Source organism: Chiloscyllium punctatum, chromosome 36, assembly GCF_047496795.1.
Source record: "Chiloscyllium punctatum isolate Juve2018m chromosome 36, sChiPun1.3, whole genome shotgun sequence".
Taxonomy (NCBI): domain Eukaryota; kingdom Metazoa; phylum Chordata; class Chondrichthyes; order Orectolobiformes; family Hemiscylliidae; genus Chiloscyllium; species Chiloscyllium punctatum.
This window is the reverse complement of record NC_092774.1, coordinates 31,694,791-31,708,003: the sequence shown is the minus strand read 5'-3', so window position 1 is coordinate 31,708,003 and position 13,213 is coordinate 31,694,791. Positions and strand designations below refer to the sequence as shown.

Here is a 13,213-nt window from a genome sequence, read left to right as displayed (position 1 = left end):
CACATTGTGAATTAGAAAATTTCCTTGTACACACTTAACAAATTCCTCTATTTGACGGATAAGTCAATGGGCAGGAGTTATACCTTGGGTCCACTCTTCCTTCATTCCCATAAACGCCATTCCCACCCCAATAGTCCAACGGCACTTTCCCCTGCAACTGCCGAATGTGTGACACCAGCCCATTTACCGATTACCTCCTCACTATCCAAGGGGCCACAACCTACCTTCCAGGTGAAGCAGCACTTTCTCTGCACTTCCCACAACCCAGTTTACTGCATTTGCTGCTCACATTGTGGTCTCATCTATAATGGGGAAAAAGAAGCGTAAACTGTGTGACTGCTGCTCAGAACATCTACGTTCTGCCCGCAAAAAAGATCCTGAGCTTCCAGTTGCCTGCCAATTCCTCACCCTACCCTGTTCCCTGGCCAACACCTCTGTCTCAGGTTTGTTGTAGTGTTCCAGCGAAGCTCAGCACCAGCAAAAGGAAGAGCACCGAATATTACACTTGGGGACATTGCATCCCTCCGGTCCCAATAGAGAATTCAATAATTCTAGGGCCGGAACTCCACAGTATCCTCGTCCCTGCAACACACACCAAGCCTTGTTATCACATAGTCTGTCATGACACACGACCTAGCCACGAACAGTCTCCATTAATTGTTATTCACCCTCCCACGCCGATCGTTATCAACTCTTTTTTTCTGGCCAACAGTTCTTCCTTCTCTTTGGGCTCTGTCTTGATCTCCGCCTTCCTCCCACAAAATCTCCTGCATATCAACCGACATTTTCCCAATCACCATCTGTTCTGTGGAAGGGTCACCGGCAACTCCTGTTTTTTGTTCCTGATATACAGCATCCGCAATTCTTTCAGCTTTTTATAGAGAGAGAGTTGGAAATTGTTTCGAGAGACAGAAGGAGAGGGGGGAGAAACAGAACAGACATGAACTGTTGATCTCCCTTGTGACTCATAACGTAAAATAATTGCAGTGCGATCACTTCCCTTAAGCATGAAGTGAGGCCACATGCCAGTTGTGAGCTTGTGGCGCAACGGTAGCGCGTCTGATTCCAGATCAAAAGGTTGCGTGTTCGAATCACGTCAGGCTCACTGATATCAACTTCTTACATTCGAAATCAAGGAAGGAGCACGCTCGCTCCGGATATCAGTTGAGCCAAGTCTTCTTTGTGAAAACTTTCGATCACACGTGAAGCTTTGTTGTCAGTTTGATTTGTGAACACTGTGTCAGGGAGGTGGTGTGCCCATTGTTTGGGCAAATGCCCAGCTCCCCGAGTTCGTCACGGGATTTAAACAGAGCCGTCTCCCTCTGGGCAGCCGCTTCTTACAGTTGGTGACAGCGCGGTGTGAATAACATAATACCGAAATTTTTACAACATAACCCAGAGACTCCCAGCTTTATGTTTCAATCTATCAGGAGAGAGACAGCGAGTTCAGATAGAAATGTTTCCCACCAACAGCAAATCCTTTCCTCTCACTCGACACAGTTAAAATTATCTGAATTCAACAGAAAGAGCTGAAAAGACAGTCTGGCATCCTCTCTCCACATTAACGGTGAGCCTGAATTTTATAAACGGTGTCAGTAAAATCCAATGGCGGACACTGATTTGGTTCAATCGATTTTTTGCCAAGCGTAATTCACCGAGAGGATGCTGCTGTGTGAAACAGCGTGGGGAATTAGTGCAGGGCCTCCTGTGTATGGGACACACCGCAACTGATGTGTTTCACCTTCACTAGTTTATTCCTATCTCGGAGAAGAGAGATTTGATGATTCGGATCATAGCAGCCAGACAGAGAACAGGAGGAGAGCACTCAGCACTTCACAAGTTTGTCACCACAGCTGGGTCATCGTGGCCCGTGTGTCAGTATGGGATAGTAATCTGTATCTACTGACTGGAAGCACAGGAAATTGGAGTGCTGGTGGGACTATCACACAGGAGAAAACGGCTTCGACCGATCAACTGGAGTGGCTCCAAACGTGCAACTCCGCTCACCTCAACTGAATAACTGTAAACAAATTACTCAATGATTCAAAGGAATACTCAGTTTTGAATCTGCATTGTGGCATGTACCTTCGAGAATGATGTCAAAACACCTTCATTGCTGTGATGGAGTATCCTGTTGGGCAGAATATATCCGTTGTCAAATTTCCCACGTTCTGTTGGTCCAACTCCGATTTCACTCAGAATCACGAAATGTGTGACAGCGCAGACTGAAGCCATGCAGCCCACCTCAGCTCTGCTGGCTCAACGCAATATGTAAATAAGTGTCTCATTCTGTCGCCTTCTCCCTGTAACTCTTGCACATTGTTACATTGAACATGCCCACCGAATTCCCTTTTGTGTCCATTGAATCTGCCTCTTTGTCACTGTCAGACAGCGACTTACTGACCCCACTCCCTGTGCGAAAACGGTCTTCCTAATGTCACTCTTACTCATTTTCCTGATGACTTTAAATCTCTAGCAAATCGTTTTCGATCTTTTCAGGCCTGGGTGCATTTTCACTGCATTATTTCCTCTGTCTAAAACCCTCATGATGTGGAAAACTTCAATCAGACCAGCTTTCAGCCCTCTGTCCTCCAGAGAGCTGCCCCAAACTTTCCAATCTCCCTTCATTGCTGACATTCCTCATACACGGTAACATTCACTTCAACCTGTTCAGCGCCGTCTGCAATTATTTAACTTCCCCGCTTCCTGAAGAATCACCCTCAGAATTGAGCGTAATACAGGTGGAGGATTCATTCAGACTCGGATTGCGCGGGCGAAAAGAATCATCAATACTTTTTCTCACTTTCAACACGTGTTTCCCTTCGCCGTGTTCACTGCAATGGCAGCTCTGCACCGTCCCTAATTCAGGCAATCCGATCTTAATTAACGAAACGGCTTTTTGAGAAAATTGATGGGGTATTTTTGCTCAGGTGAATTTAAGGAATGATGGTTCGCCTGGGATTGGAACCCGGAAACTCGCACACAGCAGCATATACTCGGAGACCCAAAGCTGGAAATATATCCCAGACTGACGAGCCACCATCCATGGGTGCAGCCACCTCCTGCTCAGTACGAAATTCATTGTATATTGCTACCAGAAACGCAAGCAGCAACGAGTTTCAAGAACATCTGCTTCTCAATCTGGCTCCTTGCTCCCAGGACGCTGCTGTTTGTCCCGTCCCCAGGGACCGGGCTCTCTCCACTGGTGGATAATTGAACCATTTCGTTTCTAATAGCAAGCTGTGCTGGTGGAAGGCAGAGCCCATTCACTCTTCTGCTCTCTCACACTGTTACGTGAGGCAGGTTAAGTCAGTTACGATCATGCGGAGGAAATGGGCAACTTTGAACTTGATCCAAAGGTCTTGTTAACGGAGAGACAGAAAGATGCTGTGCTGTCGGGACAGAGAGAAATGGACACCGGAGACTCTTCCCTCAGGTAAATTGATATGAGTGCATTTTTGTGCGGCCTTCTTGGTGTTCAGAATTTGTCTTGACACAGCAATCCTGCAGAAAGTCTTTTATTACACGGGCATTGGTTTCTTTACTGCAGGAAATGGACTAAAACAGCAAGTCATGTGTTTCAACTTCACCGGTTCATTGCCATCTGAGAGAAGAGGTTTAACACTTGAGATCAGGACACACTGACAGAGAACAGTTCAAGACAACTCAGAGCTCCACAAGTGTGTCAGCGCAACTGTATAAATTTGACTTGTGTATCGATGTGACATATTTAACTCAGATACCCCAAGTTTTGAGAAGCAGATGACAAGGCAAGGAACAGAACAGAGCGCCGTTAGACGGGAAAGCTGCTAAATATGACATTGAGTGAATAGGAGAAAATGGTTTCGCTTCTGGGTTCTGATCCCAGCGCGCTCCCGCTGTGCCTTTCTCCTGCATTGCACGGTAGCTTTTCCAGAGAAGTATTCAGCTTTTCATCTGGCGTGTGACTTGCATGTTCGAGAATGACGTCAAAAGATCTTCACTGCTGTAGTGTCATGTGCTGTTGTGCAGACATATCGTCGATGTGCAAATATAAACTCAGAGAGCAATGTACACTAGAGACGCTGAGCCAGCTGAAACTTGCTCAGTGTGAAATACATTCCACATTGCTCCAAGAATTGCAAGCAGCAAAGAGTTTCCAGAACATCTGTTGTCATTCTGTCCCCGGGGCGCTGATGTTTGTCTCATCCCCAGGAACTGGACTCTCTCCACTGGAGGATAATTAAACCAATTTGTTCCTACTTGCAAGCTGTTCTGGGGGGCGGGGGCGGTGAGGGGTGAGTGCATTCGCTCTTCTGCTCCCTCAATCCCTTGGGGCGGGAGGTATCAGTTAAACTAATGCGTGGGCAGTGAGCTTTGATTGTGAACTTGCTCCAAAGGTCTGTTATCGGAGAGATAGAAAAATGTTGTGCTGGTGGATCAGAGAGAAATGGACACCGAAGACTCTTCCCTCAGGTAAATTCGTATGAATAAATTGTTGTGCAGCCTGCTTGCTGTTCAGAATTCCTCACACCCAGCAATCTTACAGAAAGTCTATTGCAAAGTGGGCATCACTTTCTTTGCTGCGACCGCGCAGCAGTTAACATCTGAGCCCCAAGTGTCCCAGATGAAGAGAATCTGAGTGAAACCTTCACTCACTGAGAGTCATCCCCACGGCCCTGAGCTGCGGGACTGCAGGCGGTCCAACACGGAAGGGACGGTTAAAAATGAACGTTGTTGCTCCTTCAGATTGTCTGTCCCATAGACAGGCATTGGGACGGCATAAACGGTTAGGATCATTCTCCCGCAGACAGAGGCGGTTCACTGTCACTTGTCTCTCTCTCTGAGGTTCACTGTCACTGTCACAAGTGAGAGTTCTCTGTCACTTGTCTCTCTCTCTGAGGTTATTCACAATCGGTGATATCTGTCCTCATCGTGGGGGACTATGTCTGAGTGGTGATACGGTTTCGGACATGCTTGTCATTCACGTCTGAACCAGGGTGGCGAATTACTGCAGGGAATGGACGAAACCGCAAGGCATGGGTTTCAACTTTATCAGCTCATTGGCATCTCAGAGAAGTGGTTTTGCGAATTAGTTCATAGGAAACCGACCAAGAACAGGAGAAGACCACCCAGACCTCCAAAAAGCATGTTACTTGAACCGTGTGAGGTTCGCGAGTGTATCGGTATGATACAGGACGTTCAGACACTCAGAAAGTAGGTGCAAAGGCAAGATACAGAACAGAGTACAGCACCATTACATAAAGGAAGCTGCTCAAGGAGACACGTTCGAGATTGGTGTTAAAGACCTCCACTGCTGTCGTGTAATTTGCTGTTTCGCAGAGTATGGAGGCTGTGTAAATATAAACTTTGTTCTCACTTCCCACATTCTGTTGGTCGAACTGTGATTTCGCTCTGAATCACAGCATGTGTCACAGCGCAGACGGACGCCATGCGGCCCACCTTCACTCTGCTGGTTCGACAAAGTAAGTAAACGTATGTCTCTATTCGCATCATTCACTTACCTTCTCTGTGTATTTCTGCACATTGTTACTTGAAATATGATCAAGCACCTCCACTAATTCTCCCCCCACATCGGCACGGCTTCCGATTTTGTAAAGTTGATCCTGCAGCCCAAAACACTGCCAAATAAATTGATTGTTTGAATCAATCGAGGAACGGACTCCTCCAGATTGGCCAAGAACAAAAGGACGTCATCAGCATGATGTTAAAGATCAGCCATTTCAGAAAGTCATTTAAATGTAGAGCTTTTCTAACAACAGGTGTGAATCTTGTCTGTGTCCCAATATCGAGTCAGACTGACATTGTTGTTCGAAAAGCCCTGCATTTAAATGAAATTCTTGAAGGTAATTTAAAACTAGTTCTGGGATTAACGTACCAAAGAACAGAAGCCCATTCTAAAATATGAAAGATTTAATCTAAAATTGTTTAGTGAAGGACATCTCCATGACCGTGGACTCCTTTGGCTATAAATTCTGTGATCATGATCTTATTGTCCACGACCACCTGATGAAAGAGCAGCACTCTGAAATGGAGTGACCAGTAAAAATGTCTCATTTGGATCCCCCCCAAGGTTAGAAATGGAAACATATCTCTTCAAGGTTACAATTTGATTTGCTCTTTCAACACTCTTGAAATGTAATGTGTTCCATTGTAGTGTTCAATTCTGATCCATTAAAATCAGTATCCAGTCTCATCTGAGTGCAGAACCAACTCAACTGACGGAACAAACAAAAACTTTTCGGTTTGCTTTTGAGATGTGACATCTTCTCCCCCTCCCTCTCTGGTGATCGAAATTAAGCAGGCACCTGAGGACAAAAGTGTTTTATTTGCCGGTGAAAGATACTGCTTCACAAAGTTGTACTACGGAAGGGAAGCAGTGACGGTGATTATCTGGTTGTTCACATTGTGAATGTTCCCATTGCTGCGCATGTCTGTGTTAACGTCAGAACTCTGCAGCATGGCGGCGTCAGGTACGCAGAGTGCCGGGGCCGCAATGGATGACGCATCTGACTACACCTACCTGTTTGAAATGCAGCTCACAGCTTCTTCACACATCCCAAATAATCTTTCTCATTGTCCTGAAGCGGGCATAAGGTTTGAATTCCCGATCTGCGGGAATGAGAATCCTTTCACTGTCTCGCGTCAGTAAGTGTCCCTGAGAACATCAGAGTCCCGTCACAGCGCTGTCAGAGGAGGGGAAGCTGAAAGATACCCACACGCTGCTCACGGGCACATTTCACTTTCCCCAACTCACCGCCCCAACCACTGCGGCTCCTGGGAGTGGAAAGGTAAGAAACACCAAAACCCAGTCTCAACTTTGTAAATCATCAGGAAATAAGAAAAATGTTCATCCCTTCGGGTCTTCCATCCTAGGCTAACAGGGGTGATTTTAAATGGCTGTCCAGTCAGTGTCAATTCTTTTTGGTTGAAAATATCTTCCTTATCTCATCCCAGCATTTCTTGCCACAGAGACCCGTGCAGCAGACTTCATGTATACATTTCCTTGTATGGTATTTTGTAAATAACATTCGTTTTCTGGTTGTTTGTATCGGGTATTTCAGGTTCATTAGTCTCTGTTCAAGTGTGTTGGTAGGTTTGTGGGCTACCATGATGCTGAGGGGTTTGAGTTGTCTGGACATCATTTAACAGATGTATTTAATGTAAGGTATTACGGCTAGGGTTTCTGCACACGTTGTGTCTGCTAGTGTCAATTTGTTGATGAAAAATCGGCATTCTGGGTTTATTGGAAAGGCAAAAGTGAGGACTGAAGATGCTGGAAACCAGAGTTGAGATCAGAGTGGTGCTGGAAAAGCACAACACGTCAGACAACTTCCGAGGAGCAGGAAAATCGAAGTTTCGGGCAAAGGCCCTTCATCAGGAGTAGGGGCAGGACGCCTCCAGGTTGGAGAGATAAATTGGGGATCGGGGGGTGTGCTGGGGCGAAGGTAGCAAAGAGTAAAATAGGTGAATGCTGGTGGGTATGGAGGTGACAGGTCAGAGAGGAGAGTGGAGCGGATAGCTGGGAAGGGAGCTTGGCAAGTCGGACAGGTCATGAGGTCAGTGTTGAGCTGGAAGTTTAAAACAGAAGTAAGGTGGGGGGAGGGGAAATGAGGAAACTGGCGAAGTCCACATTGATGCCCTGAGGTTGAAGTGTTCTGAGGCGGAAGATGAGGTGTTCTTCCTCCAGGCGTCGGGTGGGGAGGGAGTGGCGCTGAAGCAGGCCCAGGACGTGTATGTCCTTGGCAGAGCGGGAGGGGGGGGTGGTTTGAAATGTTGGGCATAGAACGATGGGGTTGATTGGTGCCGGTGTCCCGGAGATGTGACTTGACTCTCCAGTCTCCCCAAAGTTGTAGAGATCGCATCGGGAGCAATGGATACAAAATAATACATTGGTGGATGTACAGGTGAAAGTCTTCTTCCCATCGCGGCACGGGTTCGATTCCCGGGCAGAGAAGCAATTCTCAGTAGAGCTAGGGCGGTGCATGCATATCTCCCTGGTGGTCTAGTGGTTAGGATTTGGCGCTTTCACCGCCGCTGCCCGGGTTCGATTCCCGGTCAGGGAAGCAATCATTTGCGTGTCTGTTGGCTGCTAATTCTTCTGAAATGCGCTATACAGTTGTTTATTGATCTTCAGAGTTCCTAGGTGCTGCAGTGTGTAATGGATCGTTGAAATTGCATCCTGATGCAGATTTGTTTGTATGTGTAGGGATGTTTGCTTCTGTAGTTCAGTTCTTGGTTCGTGTGTGTTGTTTTCCTGTAGACGCTGTTTTGAATTTACCATTGACTGTTCGCTCTACTGTGACATCTAGAAATAGCACTTTGTTGTTCTTCTCCTCTTTTGTGAATTTTATGACAGTTAGGATATTGTTGATGGTGTTGTATGTTTCCTCTAATTTGTTTCATTTTATGATGACAAAAGTATTATCGCTGGAGCGGACCCAAAGTTTGGGTTGGATCGTTGGAAGGGCTGTTTGTTCAAGTCTCTGCGATATTGCTTCTGCTAGGCATCCTGATACTGGTGGTTTCATGGGTGTTTCGTTGATTTGTTTGTAGGGCTTGTTACTGAATATGAAGTGGATGGTAAGGCACAGTTCCACGAGCTTGACAGTGTTATCTTTGCTGATAAAGTTGGTGCTGTGTTTGTATCTTTGGTTCTTCGAGTAGTGTCTTCAGTTTTCTTTGGCCACGTTGATGTTAATGGATGTGAACATGGCTGTATGTCAAAGGACAACATTATTCCATCCTCTTCTACCTTGGTGTCTTTGGTGTTCAAGAGTTCTTGGATAGAGTAACTGGAGTGGTGTGAATCTGCGACTTGGTGTTTTAGTCTTTAGTGAGGGTTTTTGACTAGTCTGTATATTGGTGTTCCAAGTGGTGAGACTATGGTCCTGAGGGGGGCTCCTGGTCTGAAGAGGAGGAGAACAGCAACAAAGTGCCATTCCTAGATGTCACAGTAGAGCGAACAGTCAATGGGGAACTTCAAACTAGCGTCTACAGAAAAATAACACACACAAACCAAGTACTTAATCACAGAAGCAATCATCCCAACACCCACAAACGAAGCTGCAGCAGGACATTATTTCAACGAGCCACTACACACTGCAGCACAGAGAAACTACGAAGAGCAGAAGAGAAAGACGTATATAGTGTATTTAAGGAGAAAGGGTACCCAATAAATCCAGTCCGCCAATTTCTCATTGATGCTTCCAAGCTGACTCTCAAAAATTAGGTTTGTCCTTCCATCCTTTCCTATTTTGTTTTGTGGGTTTTGAAAACTTTCCCAATCCGCTGACTGATTGTTGGAGTTGGGAAGTTATGTTGTGGCTGTACAGGGCATTGGAATATTGTGGAATAATTTTGGAATATTGTGTGCAATTCTGCTCTCCCTCCTATCAGAAACATAGTATGAAATTTGAAAGGGTTCTGAAGCACCAATGGGTCCACAGAGGGGAGAGGCCCTTCTGCTGTCCTGAGTGCGGGAAGGCCTTTAGTGATTTCTCTGCAATGCTGACGGACCAGTTGGCCCAAGCCGGGGAAGGCTGTTCTCCGGCCCCAAGTGCGAGATGGCCTTCAGCACTTCTTCCCACCTGCTGAGACACCAGTTGGTCCACACCGAGGAGAGGCCGTTCTTCTGCCCCGAGCGCAGGAAGGGCTTTGCTCTTTCCTCTGACCTGCTGGCCCACTGGTGGGTCCACATGAGGGAGAGGTCGTTCAGTTGCCCTAAGTGAAGGAACGCCTTCAGCAATTCCTCAGCCCTGCTTAACCACCAATCCATCCACACCGGAGAGAAGCCATTTTCCTGCCCCGAATGCGCAAGGGCTTTCCCCGCTCCTCTGCCCTCTTGAAGCACCAGTGTGTCCACAGCGGGAAGAGGCCCTTCAGCTGGCACGTGTGTGGCAAGTGATTCATGTTCTCCTGCAACTTGCGGAAGCACCAGCGGGGGCACCAACGCTCCCAACAATCAGACCCCACCGGTGTTCTGCCTTGGGTCACCCCATGGACTAAACCTCCTGTCACTTCTGACAGTGGGTGCAGTGGAAGAGTAGGTGAGCTGTTTTTGTTTTCTGCTGGACTGCAATTGCCTCCACCAACCCCACAACCACAACCTCACGGTGGCTCAGTGGCGTCACGGTGACTCAGTGCTTAGCACTGATGCCTCATGGCACCAGGAACTCAGGATGAATTCCACCCTTGGGGGTCTGTGTGCAATTTGTGGAGGATAGGAAAATGGATCTGACTGGGTTACTCTTCGGAGGATCAGTGCAGATGTGTTGGGCTGAAGGACCTGTTTCCACACTGTAGGAGTTCTTCGATCCTATGAGCTTTGCTTTGAGAGGACACTGCTGCTCGTTGAGCTCGGGACTGCGCATTGGCAATGAAATGATCCAGAGAAACCTAAGACCGCAAGATCATCAGAGCAGAAGTTAGGCAATTCGGCCCTTCAAATCTACTCTGCCATTTGTTAGAGTAAAAAATTTCAGATGAGATTCGCTACAGTGTGGAAACAGGCCATTTGTCCCGATAAGTCAAGAAGCGACCCTCCGAAGAGTAACGCACCCAGACCCATTTCTCTCTGACAAATGCACCTAACTCTATGGGCAATTCAGCATGGCCAATCCACATGACCTGCACATCTTTGGACAGGACCACACAGAGAAAACCCACGCAGACACTGGGAGAATGTGCAAACTCCTCACAGACAGCCACCCAAGGCTGCAATCAAACCTGGGTCCCTGGCGCTGTGAGGCTGAGCCACTACATGCTGCAACCCGAAGTACGCAAGCAGGAGGTTGGGAGAATACAGCAAGCCAGGCAGCACCAGGATATGGAGTAGTCAGCGTTTTGGGTATTAACCATTCTTCAGGACTGAAACGTTGACTTTTCTATGAGAATCGATTTACGGGAATGTTGCTGGGGGTTAGAGGGTTTGAGCTACAGGGAGAGGCTGAATAGGCTGGGGCTGTTTTCACTGGAGCATCGGAGGCAGAGGAGTGACCTAATAGAGGTTACAAATTCATGAGAGGCATGGACAGGGTAATAGACAAGGTAGTTTCCCTGGGATGGGGGAGTCCAGAAGTAGAGGGCATAGGTTTAGGGTGAGAGGCGAAATATATAAATAGACAACTTCTTCATGCAGAGGGTGGTACATATATGAAATGAGCTGCCACAGGATATGGGTCAGGAGCTATCAAATGTGACAAGATAACTTTAGGATTTCAGGTCAGCATGGAAAAGTTGGACCAAAGGGTCTGTTTCCATGCTGTATGTGTCTCTGACCACTGGGTCCTGATGTAAGTTTAAAATAAAGTCCAAGTAACTTTGAATAGTTCAATCTTGTGGCGCTCACCTCCTCAAATTTTTCAAATGAATCCATCTGAGCGATACTGTTTCAACCTACTGTGTTGGACAAAGTATCCCATCAAGTTCAACAGAAACCCAGAGTTGAAGAAGTCAGAAGTCAGAACACCAAGGTGACCAAAACTGATCACAATATTCCAGGTGCATCCTCATGAACGTCCTGTATAACTACAATATAACTTCCCAACATCTATCGCAATTCCCTAACTGATGAAGATTAATGTGCCTAAACATTTCTTCACTGCCTTGTGTACCGATGTAATCAGAGATATAGGACCTACTTTAAACTGATCCACAATCCAGCTGCTGGGAACACCGAAGCAGAGTAGTACAGCATGAGTGTGCTGGGTAGATAACCCAGAAGTCGATGGGTCAACACCATATGATGCTATTGCTCAATGTCTCCTTAAGCTGCTTTCCTCGGCAAAGGTGCTCTGTTCTGTATCTTGCCTTTGCATCTGCTTCCCAAAGTTTCTTCAGTAGAGGAGTGGTAGTGGCAGCTGGAGGAAGGTCCGAGCTCCAAGAAGCGGGGTGTAAGGCTGGAGGTTGTATTTGCTCAAGGCTTGTAACATATTAACTTATTTAAATGATATCTATTGTAAGGGGCTATGGTTCACATTAAAGCCAGAGGATTTGTTTATATTTAGCAGTTGTAGGTCGTATTCAATGTGTGTTATTATTTTGTTAGTTCGAATATTGTAAGTCAAAGTGAATGGTGTAATTTCATTTCTGATGTCAGAATTTGACATTGAATGTGCAGGTGTGAATACCAGTAAGTTGTGAAAATAAATCAATAACTTGTGATTTTATAGCAAAAAGAGCAGTTCACTGCAATCAATGGCATTGTCTCATTTGAAGGTGATGAGTTGAGCGTGACCAACAAACCGTTTCATGCAGTCACCCAATTTAATTAAAATTTTCTTTAACTTAATTGAAGATAATAACTCTGGCATGCTAAAATTTACACAATTTGTGTATAAGATTTATTTATATATCCATTGCTCTGCAACATTGGGGAGACTGGATGTCAACTTGCAGAACATTTCAGGGAACAGCTCTAGGACTCCAAAACTGAACGACCCCACCGCCCTGTGGCTGAATACTTTAACTACCCCTCCCAATCCGTCAAGGGCATGCACGCACTTGGCGGCATCCCCCTCCAAGCTCTAGCTACCTGACGCATGTAGGAAGAACACTTCATCTTCCGCCTTGGAACCCACCAACTACATGGGATCAATGTCGATTTCACCAGCTTCCATATTTCCCCTCACCCTCACTCCCACACCACGCGCCTTGTCCCAGATCCCACCTTCCAGCCCGGCAGTGGCCTCTTGAGCTGTCCTACCTTTTCATCTTTCTTCCCACCTATTCGCTCCACCCTCCTGTCTTACCTCTCATGATCTCTCCCCACCTCCATCGACCTATTTCATTCACAGCTACCTCCCCTCCATTCCCATCTCCTTCCCAATTATCTCTCGGCCTCCTTGGAACAACGTTCATTCCTGACGAAGAACTTATGCTCTAAACAAAGACTGTGGTGAAGGAACATCCTGAATAAGAAAGAGCTCCCAATTCAGATGTGTTCCCCATTTGTTTCCCCGTTTATCTAGAAATAAGAAATGTCGTTTTCTTCCGCGAGAAAGTGGTCTTATACTTTGCGGTGTCTGAAGTGTTATACCACTCCACGTCTTTGCCTAGCTTTTAAGAATCCTTTCAACCTGTCTTTCAGACAATGGTGGCGGTGACCAAAAGCAATGCCCCATTTCTCCTCCTGTGAACCACGTTGACATGTTGTCTGAGTGTACTTGGTTTTCAAAATGTAATTTCGCCATTGAAGTGAACTGGGTTAATC

General features: G+C 46.5%; 2 non-coding genes across 2 annotated transcripts; both read left to right on the top strand.

Annotated features, from left to right (window-relative positions):
• The first annotated feature begins 1,033 nt into the window (after nt 1-1,033).
• trnaw-cca (transfer RNA tryptophan (anticodon CCA)) lies at nt 1,034-1,105 on the top strand. Its single transcript has one exon. It is a non-coding gene; the product is annotated as a tRNA-Trp (tRNA).
• A 6,889-nt stretch (nt 1,106-7,994) lies between these two features.
• trnae-uuc (transfer RNA glutamic acid (anticodon UUC)) lies at nt 7,995-8,066 on the top strand. Its single transcript has one exon. It is a non-coding gene; the product is annotated as a tRNA-Glu (tRNA).
• The last annotated feature ends 5,147 nt before the right edge of the window (nt 8,067-13,213 follow it).